The sequence below is a fragment of the Seriola lalandi genome, unplaced genomic scaffold (genome assembly GCF_002814215.2).
Source record: "Seriola lalandi dorsalis isolate HSWRI2012SDOR001 ecotype SW California unplaced genomic scaffold, Sedor1 jcf7180002054903, whole genome shotgun sequence".
Taxonomy (NCBI): domain Eukaryota; kingdom Metazoa; phylum Chordata; class Actinopteri; order Carangiformes; family Carangidae; genus Seriola; species Seriola lalandi.
The window spans coordinates 177927-194519 of record NW_019525455.1 but is presented as its reverse complement, the minus strand read 5'-3'; the positions used below and the strand labels follow the sequence as shown (position 1 = coordinate 194519).

Below are 16593 nucleotides of genomic sequence, written 5' to 3'. Positions count from 1 at the left end.
GAAGTCCTGACGGCTGGTTTTAAGGCTCAGTTTCTGAATACAGGCTGTGTGCATTTCTCTGTGGACTGAGGCTTTGATACTTTCACAGTATTAATATAGAAGCTAGAGCTGATCTATAATCACACTACACATGGACACAGACCTTTACACTGGAGGAGCTTTAACGTTGCAACACAACAACAGATGTGAAGCACTGTGCAGCTCTGTGGCCGCCTTTACTGTTCAAGTGTAAAAGCGAGCACCACTTTTTGCAGTGGTGGTTATCTCTATTTGGAATGAAAGTCTAGGCCCTTCTGCTTTATCTTTACACACTGTAAATGTTAAATACTGAATTCTTTTAGAAGGTGATTAAATAAAATCTCTAAAAAAAAATTATTGAAACTGTGACTGCGGGAAAAAAAAAAGTGTAGCTGGTGCTGCAGAGGGAAACCTTCATACTGGAGGGATTTCATTCATATTCATATTCTACAACATGTTTCAGTGAGGAGAAGAAGAGCAGAGGCAGAGAGGAGGAAATCTATTTTAGAACTGGACATGTGTGTGTGTGTGTGTGTGTGTGTGTGTGTGTGTGTGTGTGTGTGTGTGTGGTTGGTTGTCTGTTCATGTATGAAAACATCCTTGTGTACACTACTGTACCTGAATATATGTGTGTGTGTGTGTGGGTGGGTGTGTTTTCTATTTGTGAGTCAGCCTGTACACCAACGCAGACACTGTACGTACAGTATCAGCTTAGGTGCCAGGATTTCTGCCTCCGTGTGTGTGTGTGTGTGTGTGTGTGTGTGTGTGTGTGTGTGTGTGTGTGCATATGTATGTCCTATCTGTACTCTGAAAGCGCGGCCCCCGGCGGTTTGGAGAGGAAGCCACCCTGTGCCATCATGCATAATAACCCAGCTGTCTTCAAGGCAGCGTTTCAGCTGCTGCTCCTGTCGACAGAGACGCATCCAGCTCCGCTCTTCCTGTCAGACGACCTCCGAGGGTCGGACGCCGCACGATGAAACGCAGCGGCGCACCTTCCTCTGCTACTCACAATGTGAATGTATTCTCACAAAGAGAGAGACAGAAATGACAACAGTGGTGCTAAGGAGAAACAGAGTAACTGTGGTTAGCCATGCATTTGGCGTCTCAATTTTATGCAACTTTTAACTTCTTCAGAATATTGCACCAGATTTATTTGGCAGCTGCTCACTCTTTACTTTACTTTCCTCTTTATTTAATATTTTACACACAGAGTTTATGACTGGTTTCTGCATCGTAGCTCCACATTATATTATTATACAACAACAATATAACAATACACTGCTCACAGCTGTTTTCCTGCATAATAAATAAGGAGTATTTCCACCCTGTTGTAAAAGTAGTTTTACTTCTTCCTCCTACAGTCGGGTCAATGTGAGTCTATAGAGACAGGATTTACACAGTGGTAAAGTTTCCCGCTCTCCAACTTTGGTTTGATTTAAAGAGTTTAACCCAGATCTTCATGTTATTAAAGTCGGAGGATTTGAGCTCATTTGAAACAGCTACTTGTTTAATGATGGATTTATTAAGAAAGAGAGAGAAGATCAGGAGCAAAGATCCCGCTGACACCTGATCTGAATAATGTGCTTTTAAGACACAAAGGACAATTTGACTTTGTCAAAGCAGGAAAAGTGGAAGTAATAACACTGATGATGGCTTCTTCTCATTGAGGTGAGCTTCTTCCTGTGCTCTGGTGCTGTGATGCTCGCTCACTACTGGCTCACTGGGACCAGTGTCTGCTGTAAAACGGGTCTGTTGATCACAGAGCGACATGACTGTGGGTGTCAGACTAATCCACAGCACAACTCTCTGTTAACTGAGGCTCCTGGATGTTTCCAGGTCTGGTAGAAATTTGACAACAGCTTCATAATATATCACAGATCAGTAAAACTCTTTATAATCCAGTGGAAATAAAAAATGATCACATCATCATCCTCGGCTTCTGTCCCCCTGCCAGACGCCTAGATTCACCGGCCTGGACCACAGACACAGTTCACGGTCATATGACTCATTTATTATAGATCCCACGATACGAGATTTTAATACAAACGAGTTCCAGTTTTATAATAAACTTATAAAAATGAGTGTGTGACACCAGAAACACAGGAGGAGCCACGATTACACACAGTTACACAACAAACAGAACTGAACTGGGTCTTCCCCATTCTGATGTGACGGTAAGTAAATATATAAAAGACATCAGATGTAGACCAGGTAGTACACACACACACACACACACACACACACACACACACACACACAGAGTACATCCTGTCCCCGCCTCGTTAGCTGCGGATGTTTGTTAACAGGTCAGTGCATCCAGAACACCTCAGGCACTTCTGTGATGCTACCTGGTCCGAAGTGTGTGTGTGTGTGTGTGTGTGTGTGTGTGTGTGTGTGTGTGTGTGTGTGTGTGTGTGATGGGCAGGAGGTCGTCATAGCGTTGTGTTCCTAATTTAGCCGACGTTGTGGAAGCACTGGTTCACTTAAACAGGTCGATTTGTTAGAGAGAAAGAGACAAAAATAAACTCATGTGTAGACAGAGACGGAGTGAGAGACAGAGAGAGAGACAGAGAGAGACAGAGAGAGAGAGAGACAGAGAGAGACAGAGAGAGAGAGAGAGAGAGACAGAGAGAGAGACAGAGAGAGAGAGAGACAGAGAGAGAGACAGAGAGACAGAGACAGAGACAGAGAGAGAGACAGAGACAGAGAGAGAGAGAGAGACAGAGAGAGAGAGAGCAAAAAGCATCATAATGATACAGAGGCAGAAATATGAGTGAACAGGGAGAAAACAAAAGAGGAACAGCAGGAAAACTGTCCTCCACCTTTGAATGATCCCCTCTCCCTCTCTGCACCGGTCGGCTGCAGATACTCTGCGTCACCTTGTTTTGACCTGTGCTTTAAAAACCCCTCAGACGCCAATCACTGTGACACAACAAAGACTCACAGGAAAGAAATAAAAATAAAAAAAACCCCACAGGAAACAAAGACGCTGAGTTATTAGAGAAAGAGAAATGTACAGCCGAGAATCAGAGACAGAAACAAACAGAGAGAGAGGGAGACAGTGGAAGATGATTATAATAGAGAGACACATAATTACACAGCCCTCTCTCTCTTCCTCTCCAGCCCATAACTCCCAACAGATGTTTACTGTTTACCAAAGACACATAACAGCCAATTGTTTGCTTCCCACAATTGTCCAGGAGACAAATCCAAGCAAATACAAATAATGGTTTATTATCCACCTAAATACCCCGACCACTGCCGTGTGATGGGCTCTATTGTTCATACAGCGTGTGTGTGTGTGTGTGTGTGTGTGTGTGTGTGTAAATGTGTGTCGGTTTATTCAGACAATACTGGCTCATATTCACATTTATATATCATGTTATATCCAAACTGTGTAAGATGAAAGCTTCAAGAACTCCAAGTGTTGATCCATGAGAAGATATATTTGTAGTTTAACATCTCCTCTCTCAGGCTTCTCTCTGGAGCTCTAGTAACAACAGGTCTGTGAGCCAATCAGAAGAGAGGAGGCTCTGAGGGCGGAGACTGCTTTGTTGTGACATCACAAAGTCACAGAAGTCCTGACGGCTGGTTTTAAGGCTCAGTTTCTGAATACAGGCTGTGTGCATTTCTCTGTGGACTGAGGCTTTGATACTTTCACAGTATTAATATAGAAGCTAGAGCTGATCTATAATCAAACACATGGACACAGACCTTTACACTGGAGGAGCTTTAAATTAAGGATGTCAGACGTCTGTGAGGTCTCATACTGAAGTTCAGCACGTTTGTTTAAATCATAAATTAAATAACTAAATAAACTTAACGTGAAATTAACCATCTGATCACGGTATCATCATGACGGCTCGTTTATTTGATCTTTTCAGGTTGTTTCTGAGGATCTGTGTGTAATATCTGTCGGCTCTGAAACTTTTACAGCTCTGTTGTTAGTAAAACTGTGAATGCCGCCCCAGAGTCTCCGCATGCGTCGCACAGGGACGGCTTTGCTTTAGAAAATCTGCTTTTTGTCATCTAACTTGTGAATTCCCTCTTTATTTCCAGCACAGTACAACAGTGCTCCAGTGACACATTGTTGGCTGCTGAGTACATGTTTCCTAATTGTTCCTGGTCCTCTGACACGAGTGAAGACTCTGCTGAATATATTATATGTTTGTCGGCTGATTTCTCACAAAATGACTTGAAGCAGAGCGAAGAGCTTGTTTTTTACTCTTTGGTGACATTTTTTTTTCAGGGTCAGTGATTGTGCTAAAGATAAAATCGTACGAACAAGCACCTCCTCGTGAACAGGCGTCATTCATCACGTTCAAAAAGCGCTTTACAGGAGAAGTTTGAGAAGTTTAAAGTTAAAAGAAGTTAAGTTTAAAGAAGTTTTGTGAATCAGACTGGAAACATTCGTCAGATCAAACCAGCAGAGATTTAGAGAAGATGAAAATGTTCTTTCCTGAGACTCAAGTGCACTGTGCACTTAGATATTCACTAATGTGCATCTTCAAACCTGCAGTATAGATTATGAGAGTGGCTCTAATATGAACTGCAGCTCAGACAGGTCCATTATGTTTAAATGAAGTTAGACAGGAAGTAGACAACGGTCGTCTCTCTACAGTTTGTTGTGAGCGTCCCTTTTCACTGCAGCTGTAAATTATTCAACGTGTCTCCATCTTTAACATTCAGCCCATCTGTCCGACTCTTCCTCCTCCTCCTCCTCCTCCTCCTCCTCCGACCGACATGACACAACAGTTTGGACCCCTGCTCCTCCCTCTCTACGTCTCTCAAAGCTTCCTCCTTCCTGCTCCTGTTTGACACCTCGAGGCAAAACACAAGAAGATTAAACAGTTAAAAGTCTCGTTACAGGACGAACAACTTCTGAACTCAAGGTGACCCACCGCTGGGAAACTCTTCCAAAAAAGTTTAATTACTTTGATGAAGAGAATTAGAAAGATAAAACAATAATCACTTTGAGTTTAACAGACTGGAGCTGTGGTCACAGATCGTATCAGCGGTGGACTCACTGGTGACTCGCTAATGTTTGCTTTTAATAAAACAGCAGCTTTTCCCTGATATCAGACCTCACAACTTCCCTCAACTCTCTCTCTCTCTCTCTCCTTTTCTTTTTCTCTTTGCTAGACCATTAAATAATTGATGGTCTTTGTAACCTAACTGCTGACCAGTGGTTTAAACGCTCCAAGTTATAAATGATTTAACTTTGGGTTTTTGGACACAGACGGCTCCAATAGAAAAGATGCTGATTCTGCTCATCCGCTCCCCCAGTCGTGAGAAACAGTTTATTTTTTGACCTGAAAATTGAGGTAATCAGGACGTCGGCTTCGATGCTACCAAGTGAATAAAAGTTGGAAAAATGAGTTGAATAGTGATTATTTGTAAACACTTAACATAACGTGCCAATGAGCTGATGGACGCTCAGGCTCAGATCATTTGTGCAGGATGATCCAGAAACTTTCATCATAAAAACTATAAATGATATAGTGACACATTCATTGTGAGACAAACCAAGCAGAGGTTAGGACTGTGTCAACAAAGGTCAACGCCATGACTGAGTGTTTCCCCCTGAACCAATGACAGTCTCATAGAAACAGATTCAGGGTTTCATACGTCACAAACCTCAGGAACCAATCCTGTCAGCTTGTGTGGACGAGGGGGCGGGGCTAAATACACCTGAAACCTTGTCAGTACAGAGGGAGAGTTAGCATTAGCACAACCGCTAACACTGAGTCAGCCACTGCCAGTTACAAGCTAACAAACAACATAAAGAAATAAAAGATGCTAACTGTGCTAACGGTTCTGACCCGTCTGCTAGTCTCTGGTTCTGGTCTCAGACTCCTCCTCTGAGTCTGGGTCTGACTGAGGCTCAAACATGAGGCTGAGTCTCTCTGATGTTTCCTCCTCTCACCATCTTCATACTCTCTGCTCTTTCACCTGTCCACCTGGAGCCAGCAGGTGGTGGGCGGGGCTAAAGGCCAGGTGTGTCAGTCAGGAAGAGGAGTTGAGCTTCAGACTCAGTTTTCCTTTTTTATGTGTGAAAACCAAGTTAGAGTAAATATGAATCATAGCAGAGTTGAACACACATCTGGAACTTTAAGAGATGATCTAATAAATATTAGTTTAGATTAGCATGAAGACAAAATGCACCTGCCGCCACCTCTAAAGCTCAATGTGCAGAGAAGTGGGACTCATCACTTCCAGATTTAATGCTTTACATGTGCAGCAGACAAGTCCAGTCAGCCTAATCTGAAGAGTGCAAGTCATTTCACATCTCCACGAGATTATCTGTCTAAAGAAAAGAAGAAAAGATGGTTTCAGTTCCTGCACAGGGACAGACCTGACGTAAATGCTGCCTCAAATTGACGAGGTGACTTCAGGAAACACAGCTCAGATATTCCAGCTTAGTCACGGTGACTCAGTGTTTATGTCCACACACACACACACACACACACACACACACACACACACACACACACACACAGTCTCCACAGGACGCAGGGTTAATCTGAAAGGTGGAGGCAGAGCTGTACCAGGAAGTGAAAGAGCAGCATGGAGTGAGAGAGTCTCATGGAGACGGTGGGCGGCGACCACCTCGCCGCAGCAGAGAATTAAAACTGTTTAATATTAAAAAACTCTGTAGAAATCAGCATATTGAGTTTGAAGCGCTTATGAACACGTATTAAAGCCAGTGGAGCACACAGCTTTCAAACACTGCGCGTTGAAACAGAGGATTCAACACGACTAAAATATTATTTTCTGTTCTCTCCACCTTCTTCAGATCAATCTGTTTTACTCAGGTCATAAAGGTCACAGGTCATCAACCCCTTTAAGCTTATTCTTCTTCCTCCTCTTCCTCATTTGGCCGCAGCCATATTGTTTTCGTGTTGTCCGACCGTCTGTGCGTCTCGTTCTCGTGGACGCGATATCTCAGTGACGCCTCGATGGAACTTCTTCAAATTTGGTACAAACGTTCACGCGGACTGATTAGGATTTGGCTAAAGGTCAAAGGTCAAGGTCATGATGACCTCACAAAACGCTTTTTAGCCATTACTGAAGACTTCACACGACAATTATGAGAAAATTTCACACAAATATTTAATATTTTCTCTGACTCTGGAGAAACAGGGAAGTGACCTGGAACTAGTCTGACCGGCGGAGGGATCCGACCTCGAGGTGGTGATTCGAGTTCTTATGACAATCATACACTACTTTCTCTCTCTCTCTCTCTCGTTTCAGTGTCACTGGTTTCCTGCTGAACAGTAATTACTCTCTTTTGTCTCGGTCTTATCGCACCTGCTGATGAGCTCGTGATAAACCGTCACTCATTGTCTTCACAGCTCGAAGCTCCTCTTCTCCTCTACTCTGCTTTCTTCTTCTACTGTCCTCAAGGAGTTTATCTCTTCACCCTAACCCCAACCCTCTCGTCTATTCTCTCCTCTTCTATTCTCAGCTCGTCCATTGTGTTCTGCTGCGTTCATTGTCCTTGCTGGAAGGAAGGGGGGGGTTTGTGTAATTCCCACATACAGCTCCATGCAGGATCATAATGTACTCCCGCTCTATAATTTCACACACTGGTGCTGACTCGGCCTGGATGATAAAATAACAGTGATTACATCACAACTGCACAAGTGCACGACTTCATCTTTTGTTGTTTGATTCTGCAACAATGAGAGTCTGAGGAGGAGACGTTTCCACGCGGCGCCGTCAGCTGCATGAAGAGAGGAGCGGCGCTGAAGGTGCTCACATCCTGTCTTAGCTTTCACACCTTTTCCTCTCCATCTCTTTATGTGAGGCTGGTTTCACCTGGAGACGGAGCTGCTGGATGTGTTTCACATCGTCGTGATGTGAACTGACAGCAGAGTCCGACGGACTCACGGTCTGAGGAATAACAAACACACATCGGCTTCTCTGCATCTTTCCTGGTGGTAACAGTTTGAGCTGCTGTGACTGAGATGTTTCCAAATGTTTCACTTCCTGTCAATAAGTTCTTACATGTTTCTATGTTTTTGTATCACCTCATTATCTCCTGTATCTCTTGAGACTGTTGTAAATTTATTGCCGTGTCTCTTACCACCAGTTTGTCAATCAATCAATCAATCAATCAATCAATCAAACCTGATTTGTACAGCACTCTTCATTCAGGTTACTGCAGTTCAAAATGCTTTGAGGATGACTGATGAGCAAACAATGAAAAACAACTAAACTAAACTAACTTTAGCAACAAATAAAAAACATAAGAAAATGAATAATAAAATAACAGATAAAATAGAATTAAATACAATTTACAACATAGATACAATAAAATAAAGTGAAGTAAAAATCATATTTAATTCAAAGCCAGACTGAAGAGGAACGTTTTAGTTTTAGGGTGCTGAGCTGCTGTTGCCTACAAACTGAACTGAAAACCGTCTCAGCCAGAAATATATCCGTCGTCTTCGGTGAACGACTTTATATCCAACAAACTCTTTCGGTAACATCATGTGACGTTGACTCAGATTAGACAACGTCACGTTACACACGACTCATTCAGCCTCGGCGTGAACGATCGTGACCTTTCACTCACAGTGTGAAGACGTTTTCAGAGACCAGGTGACCTCCGGCTCTGCACTGTTGACACTTTCCATCTTTATATTCACACATTCTTCTGCTTTGTGTTTGTTTGTCGTTGTCGGGTCTGATTTGGTTCTCACCCAGAACAATCTGCACGGTGGTGTCAGTGTCTTTTTATTCACCACAGCGTCGGGGTGTGTGTGTGTGTGTGTGTGTGTGTGTGTGTCTTAAATTTCACACACTGGAAAGTATTAACCTTCAGTTTCAATACTGTCCCTCTCCTCTCTCTTAGAAGAAGTCAAATCAGTGTAAACACTTCTGAGTTTGAATAGATCCCCGTCCCTCACTGAATCACTTACAAACACACACACGGTGAGATGCAGACGCCGTTGTCTAAAGCTGACTCGCATTGTGCCAGGTGTGATCTCCGAGCGTTGTTCCCTGCAGAGCGGAGCCTTTAATGCCCGCTGCGTGAGGCCGTGCTGAAGAGCTTGACATCCCAGTGTGATAAAACCAGCCAAACACACACCGACACACACTCAGATTAATCTCCCTTTTTCATCTCCATATTTTCAATATTTTGCTTTCAAACTGCGACACATCAGGATTCAGAACTCCGACCTTTTACCTGCTTCGTGTTTAGTGCTTGTGACACACATTATCATAATACTGATGCTACAGGAAAATGTGAAGTGTATCAGCTAAATGCAAACGACCACACACACACAAACACACAAAAAGATACCCAGCAGTCCACACATCCAAGATCACACTCAACATCTGACGTCTACAGATCCTGATTTGGACAAAAATCTTGTGGAATAAGTGTCTGGTGTGATGATGCAAGTGAGGCCCTGCTGATTGTGTTTACATGTGTGCATGTGTGTGTGTTTGTGACACTCAACCCTGATTGGTTTAATCTCTGCTGGAAGGTGACTGAACAGGAAGTCGCTTTCACTGAACTGAGCCAAGCACGCCATCGCACACATGGTGTTTAGGCTGGATTTCAGTGGGAGAGACAGATTGCGGTCACTTCTCTTGTGTGTGTGTGTGTGTGTGTGTGTGTGTGTGTGTGTGTGTTTACACCTGGCGTAGAGCAGTTGGCACTCAGGTGTGTATTCAATTTGGCAGAGTTGATCAGCAGTCACCTCAAACACAAACGTAATGTCCTTCACTGTCCTGCAGTAGGAGATGCATCAGTGACACACACACACACACACACACACACACACACACACACACACACACACTTCTACATGTCACGTCACATTATGTCATGTTATTAATTACTGTTGTAATTTAGTTAAATAAACTACTTTTACAATAAGTTAAATAAAGAACTGTTGTAATGAAAGGAATCGAAGCTGAATCACTGGTGCTTTTATTCTGAAGCACCAAGCTGTGAACCTGAAGCTTCCTGTAAACAGATGGTCGGACAATAACAGTTAGCAGCTAGCTGTTAGCAGTTAGCGAGTTAAGCGGTTACCTGTCGGCGGTGCCGTTAAATATGAGGATTTATTCACTGGTTTACGCACAGATGCTATCAGGCTAACAAGCTAGCTGCTGGGCTAACTGTTAGCTGCTAGCTGGTATTACATTAGCTCAGAGTAAATAATACAGTAAAAAACGTTTTCCTCTTTGTTTTTAGTTTTGTGTGAGTTCTGATGAAAAGCAAAAACAAAACATCTAATCCACGACATTTAGCACTTTAACACAGGAATCCTCAGTCGCATTTCAACTGACCTCAAACACAGACGGGTTTTCCTGTTGAAGTGTGACGGAGGTTTCTGTCTATAAACTGAACCTGTACAAGCTAATGTATAATCCAGTTTAATCCACTGCAATCCAACAGAACAGCTGTGTGATAAATCCCACTTTTATGAAGTCAGTCATATTTGGTTTTGGTTGAGACCGAGTCAGACGTTCTGTGGTGTCAGTGCGGTTACAGAGCTGTAATCAGCGGTGAGGCAGCGACTCTCTCGCAGCTGTACAGCGCCGGCTGATTGGAGCACACGGCTCTCATTGACTGCGAGCTGCCCTCTCTGTGGCCCTGATGGTCTCGGTAATGTGAATGCTGATGAACCTCAGAGTGCGGAGTTCTCTACAGAGCTGCTGCTGGATTAGTGACGAGTCGGAGCAGGAAGGCATTTCCTGAGGGAGACGTAATGATTCGTCTCGACCAGCGAAGCGATTGTGGAGAAACCAGGTGATTAGGGTGGAACTAACAGGATTGGGCTGATGCCACTCTGCTGGGAGAGAGAGGCGAAGGAGGAGACACGGCACACACACACACACACACACACACACACACACACACACACACACACACACACACACACACACACAAGCGCGCATAGTATATGATTACGTCATTTCTAAGACATGTGACCGATGTCCATGTCAGGAATAAAAGTTTTTAAAGTGGCGGTTCAGTCACTGGCTGACGACGTGAGCGCTAACAGAACTTACCTGGACCAAAACAAACAAAAGCAAAGACTTGAGAAGATTCAGACAGAGACTTCCACCTGCTCATCAAGGTGAGCGACATGTTGGAGGAGGAGGATCGGCGAGACAGCATCACCACTAGCTCGAGGTAAACATTCACCTGACGCACCGCTAACGCTAACCTTTATTTCTCAGCAGATAGAAACATGAAATAAAAACCATTTGACACCTTAAACCTTTGGCTTTAATTGTAAATCATTTCCTTTACTCTAATGTTCATCAGCTTTATTTATATTAAATCTATAAATGTTAGAAAAACTGAACTGAGAATGTCGACGAATGAGCTTGTTTTTTGAGCCATATACAATTTCGACTGTAAAGCCAGTGATTAACAATAAAGTCAAAGGTTTAAGGTCTCAACTGGTTCTTACTTCCTGTTTCTATCTCCATCAGAGGCTGAGAAATAAAGGTTTTAGTGAATGTCTCGTTTTTTCAGAAAACCCTTAATGGGTTAACGATTCAGATTTATTCCCAATAACGACTATAACAGATATATATAAATATATAGTCTATATATATATAACACATCCTGTTCGCAGGCGTCTGCACCAGCCGCTCGTTCGTCACTTCCCTGAGGAGTTTCTACTCTGACGTTCATTGTGTCCTGCTGCTGTTCTTCGACCTCTGAGCCCGACAGTGGAGAGCGACGGGGCTCTGTGGCTTTTGATCCATCAAAGGTTTAAAAAAATAATGTGAACGGAGATTTAAAAGAAGTAGTTTCGACGTGTCTGTCTGAGTCCGTCATGCTCTTCTGGGCGTCTGTTGCAACTACAGTGAAAGAGCGCGGCAGAGCTGGTGGTCAGACGCTCCGTCTCCTGCAGCGCTCTCTGGTTCCCTCATGTTGGAGCTGCATGAGGAAACCTGAACTTTCCTATTATCCTGCTGTGCTGCATCCCATTGCCCTCGCTGTAACCTACAGTAATGAATGGCAGTGTGCCGCCCACAGACAAGCTGAAGTTATGTTAGTCCACTATAAGTCGAGGTTTTCTCTGGAGGTTCTTGGAAGCTCTCGACAAGATCTAATTTCCACCAGCGAGCCAGCTTCTCTTCACGGCAACAGCCTTCAGCCTGTCTGCCTACCTGTCTCAGGTAACAACAGCTTTATAAAAACACTTCTTCTGTGTCTCTGACTGTGACAGAGTCTGACAAATGTCTTCACACACACGTCGGTATCATGTCCACATGATCAAATGTTTTTATAGTCTGTTTCTAACATCGACAAACCTTAAGAAGGACCTGTTAAACGTCTCTGTTTAAAGTTAACATATGTAACTTCTCCGCATTAAAATGACTACACCTACGTTATATCTGTGAAGACAAAAACTCCCATGATCCCACGCTACTTCCGTCGCGTTTGAAACTTAACGCAGAGTCGTCACAGGACGGTGAGGAATCGTCCCACTTCCACATTCATCTGATGCTGGGGAGCATCCTGGAGCTGTGTGGTTGTCATGGAGATACAGTACAGCTCATATATCAGGCAGCAGCACCGCACAGCACAGAGGGGCCACATGGAGACAATCCTGTTTTATTTTATGGGAGCAATACATCTCATCTTATTAAAAATATGTAGTTTCAACAGAAGGGAACGTGAAGAATACGTCTTCACTGTAAACCAACTCCTGTGAGCTGCACTTCAGCGTGTCAGGGAGATGCTGCATGTGTCAAACCTTGTTTATATCACCAATAAAATGTTAACGTTCAAATCCTGTGTTTTCATATTTTTCCAGACGTTGATATTATTTAATTTTTACCGCCTGATGTGAAGATATTAACGCACAAACGTGGCTTCACAGGTCATTTGTTTCTGAGAGTGAAGAAATTAAAACCAAATCAACGACTGAAAGTTAAATATCCTGCAGACAAACTGAGCAGCCGAGCGTCTCGCCATGGCAACAGGTGACAATAGTTTCTGCACAAATATCTACAAGTAATTTATGAAAAGACAAGGTCTGTGAGAAAGATTAAATGTTACTCCTAATGAGTGTTTTTGATTTGTTGTACCGACAGTTTGCTCCTGATGTATTTAACACAATCTCCAGAGGTGCCTGTGTTTTATTTTCAGCATCACCTCTTTCCTTTTTCCGCCTGAGACGAAAATACAAAACACAAAGCCCCCGGCAGATGATCTCTCCGGCGTTAATGCCTCTCCTATCTAGAACACAGAACACCCGGCCGGACACCAAACAACAGCTCCAGGAAACGCCGCTGTCTAGATATAGTAAAGCTCGACAGCAAAGCCTCTTATATGGAGCAGGATGGAGCAGGATGGAGCAGGATGCAGCAGGATGCAGCGCAGCAGAATGAAACAGAAGGCTGGTGCATATGGAGAATGGGACAGAGCAGGACCAAACACAAAAGAGCTTTTTTTTTTTTTAAAAAAGACTAAAAACCCAGAAGCCTGTTAGCTCCTGATCCAGGCGTGGTGCTTAAAAGAAGAGATGGATATAAAGCTGTTAGCATGAGTCATAACCAGCACAGGGTCAGAGAGTCTGCTTCAATAAAATCTGCTCAGACACTGATGCACCGCATTCATCAGACATAATACTCATCCACTGCAGTGCTTAAAGTCTGCGTCTGTAAATCACATCGACTTTCTCAAACATAATCGGACTGGATTTCTTCCAGCACACACACACACACACACACACACACACACACACACACACACACACACACCCCAGACTCAAACGTCACGTTCTCTAATCTCACAAATGCAACTTTATAAACCGCATGAAATGGACACCTCCTCCTATATTCCATGTTCCAGTCGCTCGTTATCAAGACGTTTCACAAGATGAGCTTCCACTTTGTTAAATAGGGCGCACGCTGTAGGTGCTGCTGTACATATATATATATATATATATGATAATAATCTACAACCGATGGACATTAAAATTTATAAACCTGGAAAAGGCTGGAGGTTCATTTCCCTGTGAGATTATCTGTGCAACACCCACAGACGGAGCGGTGAGTCCGTCTGGGTAAAAGCATTAACACGGTGAAATGTGTCAAAGCTGCAGATCTGAATATGAAACTTCATTATATTTATTATATTTTATACATTTAATCAGAATATTTTACCGTTAGTTTCTATGAGGGGGAACATAATAAGCGACTGGTGGTTTGTGCAACATGTTCATCAGAAGGTGAAAGTGTTTACAGCTGTTACAGGGTGAACATCTGGCCGTCACCGAGAGGGACGGGATAATTGTTTAAAGCCACACACTTTCAAACAGTCTCTCCTGGATTAATTTCAGTTTAAATTTCAATTAGTTTTAAGGCAGGTTTGTTCATTTAGTTTAGTTTTTATTATTTTATTTTGAAATGTTTTTAGTTTGTATTAGTTTCAGTGTGAGTTGGAGTTTTTTGTGATAAGAGGTATTTGTCAGGGGCAGATTGCTGCAGCTCTTTGACACATGATTGCTGTTCATTCACAATAAAATCCTTGACATCATTAACACAGTGAATGTTTTGGACACTTAAAGTCAATATGTGAAGATAGGTTTCGTATCCACCCAAAATACTTAATACATTTTCTCTGTGACTTTAGTTCGTTTAGTCGTTCTGTAAACACAGTCGTCTAGTTTTTGTTATTTCATTTGTTTTAGTGAACGATAATAACCTCGAACATTACTGTACATTATTGTTCCAGTGAGATGCTGCAATACTTTGCAACTAACTCATTCCTGTAGTTGATGTTGGATCAGAAACATGGAAGTTCGTGTTTTCATCATTAAGACCGAACAGAGTTCTGCATTGAGGCGGTTTGACAAACATTATATCAAAGATTTCTCCTGTTCAGTTTTTCCAGTTCAGAGATTCAGAAATAATTTTTCTTCCCTTCATTCTTGACAGAATTGTTTCCAGGTATCTGGGTTTCATCCAGCAGCAGCGGGATGTCATCAACTGCAGCTACAGGCGAGTTTCTAACAGACCAGAGAGTTTCTTTGCAGCTATCGCCGTGTCACATTGTTGTCGTAGTTACTGTGATGCACAGAGCATGTAAACAACATACGAACCGCCACCGGCTGTGAGATCTGACCTTGCGCCGGGTTCCATCAGACAACAGACCATGTTCCTGCTGTTACTGAGGAGCCGTGCGTCGTCTGCTGTCGACGCCACCGCGAGCAAATAAACATGTTTACAATCAGAGCGGCCTGAAGACCTGCGGGCTGTTGGAACGCACCAGGACATCACACGCCGCGTCGACTCCAACGTCTCACTCGTGAGTCATGATGAGTACAGCGAGTAACATCTGTCGTCATGGTGAGGGTAGAGTAACAGCTGTGGGGAGTAAAGGTGTCTCCTGGTTCACGTCACGTCATGATCTCATTTCCTGTCATCAGTCCAGTGTCCAGCATCAACAAAGGCGTAAAGTTCAGTCAAGTGAAAATGCATCAGTGGAAGAACTACAACGATGTGTTGGACATAGTTTTACATCTTAAGATACTTGGCCAGTTAATAACAACTCTGTTAAATTCATCTGTAATCTTCCCTGCGACTTCTGTGTCGAAGGCTTCTGACATTTTTTACCCAATTACTTTATTCAACAATGAATTTGCTTTAGACATTTTCTTTTTGAATGCTGACATTACATTACTTCATCATGCTCATTCGATAATGTTCTCTCTGCTCCTTCATTTACCTAAATATAAAAAAATAAAAGCACGTCATGTGCCGCGTGGCGGAGATGACATTTAAACGAAGATAACAGGAAACGTTGTTATTCATGACTGTTTTTGTTTAATTGATCAGATACGGGACTGTTTTCTTTTAACCATGTCAAAAAGCTGCAGCTGTAAAAGAAAAATAAACTGCAGGATCAGACAGAAACTTCATGTTATAAGTTTTCATTAACGCCTGCAGACTCTCTCTCTCTCTCTCTCTCTCGTGGCCTCAGAGGTTTTTACTGTACATCAACAATAATATATCTATATATATAATAATATCTGGAAGTCAGATTACTTAGATAATCTTTTTATTCTTACAATATCAGAGTTACAGCCCCACGTTTAGTTATAATGTCCAACTGGAGAATCAGAGAATCGACCCTCATTATACTGATATACAGTCTGTGCACAGCTCCCACAGCAACACCTTCTCTTTTTAACGATTTTAAAAAATAAAAGCGTGAAACAGTGAAGCAGCTATTCTTTATTTCGAGCTATTGAGAGGTTTAATTCTGAAAGGTTCTGACAGGAAGTTCCAAAGGTTCTGATGCTTTCTTGACAGACCTCTGGAACAGTGACATTTATACAACAGTTAGTTCCGACCGAGGCATCTGATTGGACGAGAGGTATTCCATGAGTGCTGATACAGAGTAACAGCACTGGAACATTTATCTCTCCTTCCTTCATCACTCCAGGAGAGGATGAAGGAAGAAGCCTGGACACTTCAGAAACACCTGTGGTAACGTGCAGACGGAGTAGCAAGCTAGTGTGCACTGTGCAGGTCAGGACAATGTTTATGTGTTGCTTAGCAACAGTCCAGTACCAGTCC

The 16593-nt window shown here is 42.9% G+C and overlaps 1 long non-coding RNA gene across 1 annotated transcript in view; it reads right to left on the bottom strand.

Annotated features, from left to right (window-relative positions):
* Positions 1–16593, bottom strand: part of LOC147817733 (uncharacterized) — a 92963-nt gene that overhangs the window by 1864 nt on the left and 74506 nt on the right. The gene's annotated exons all lie outside the window — the stretch shown is intronic.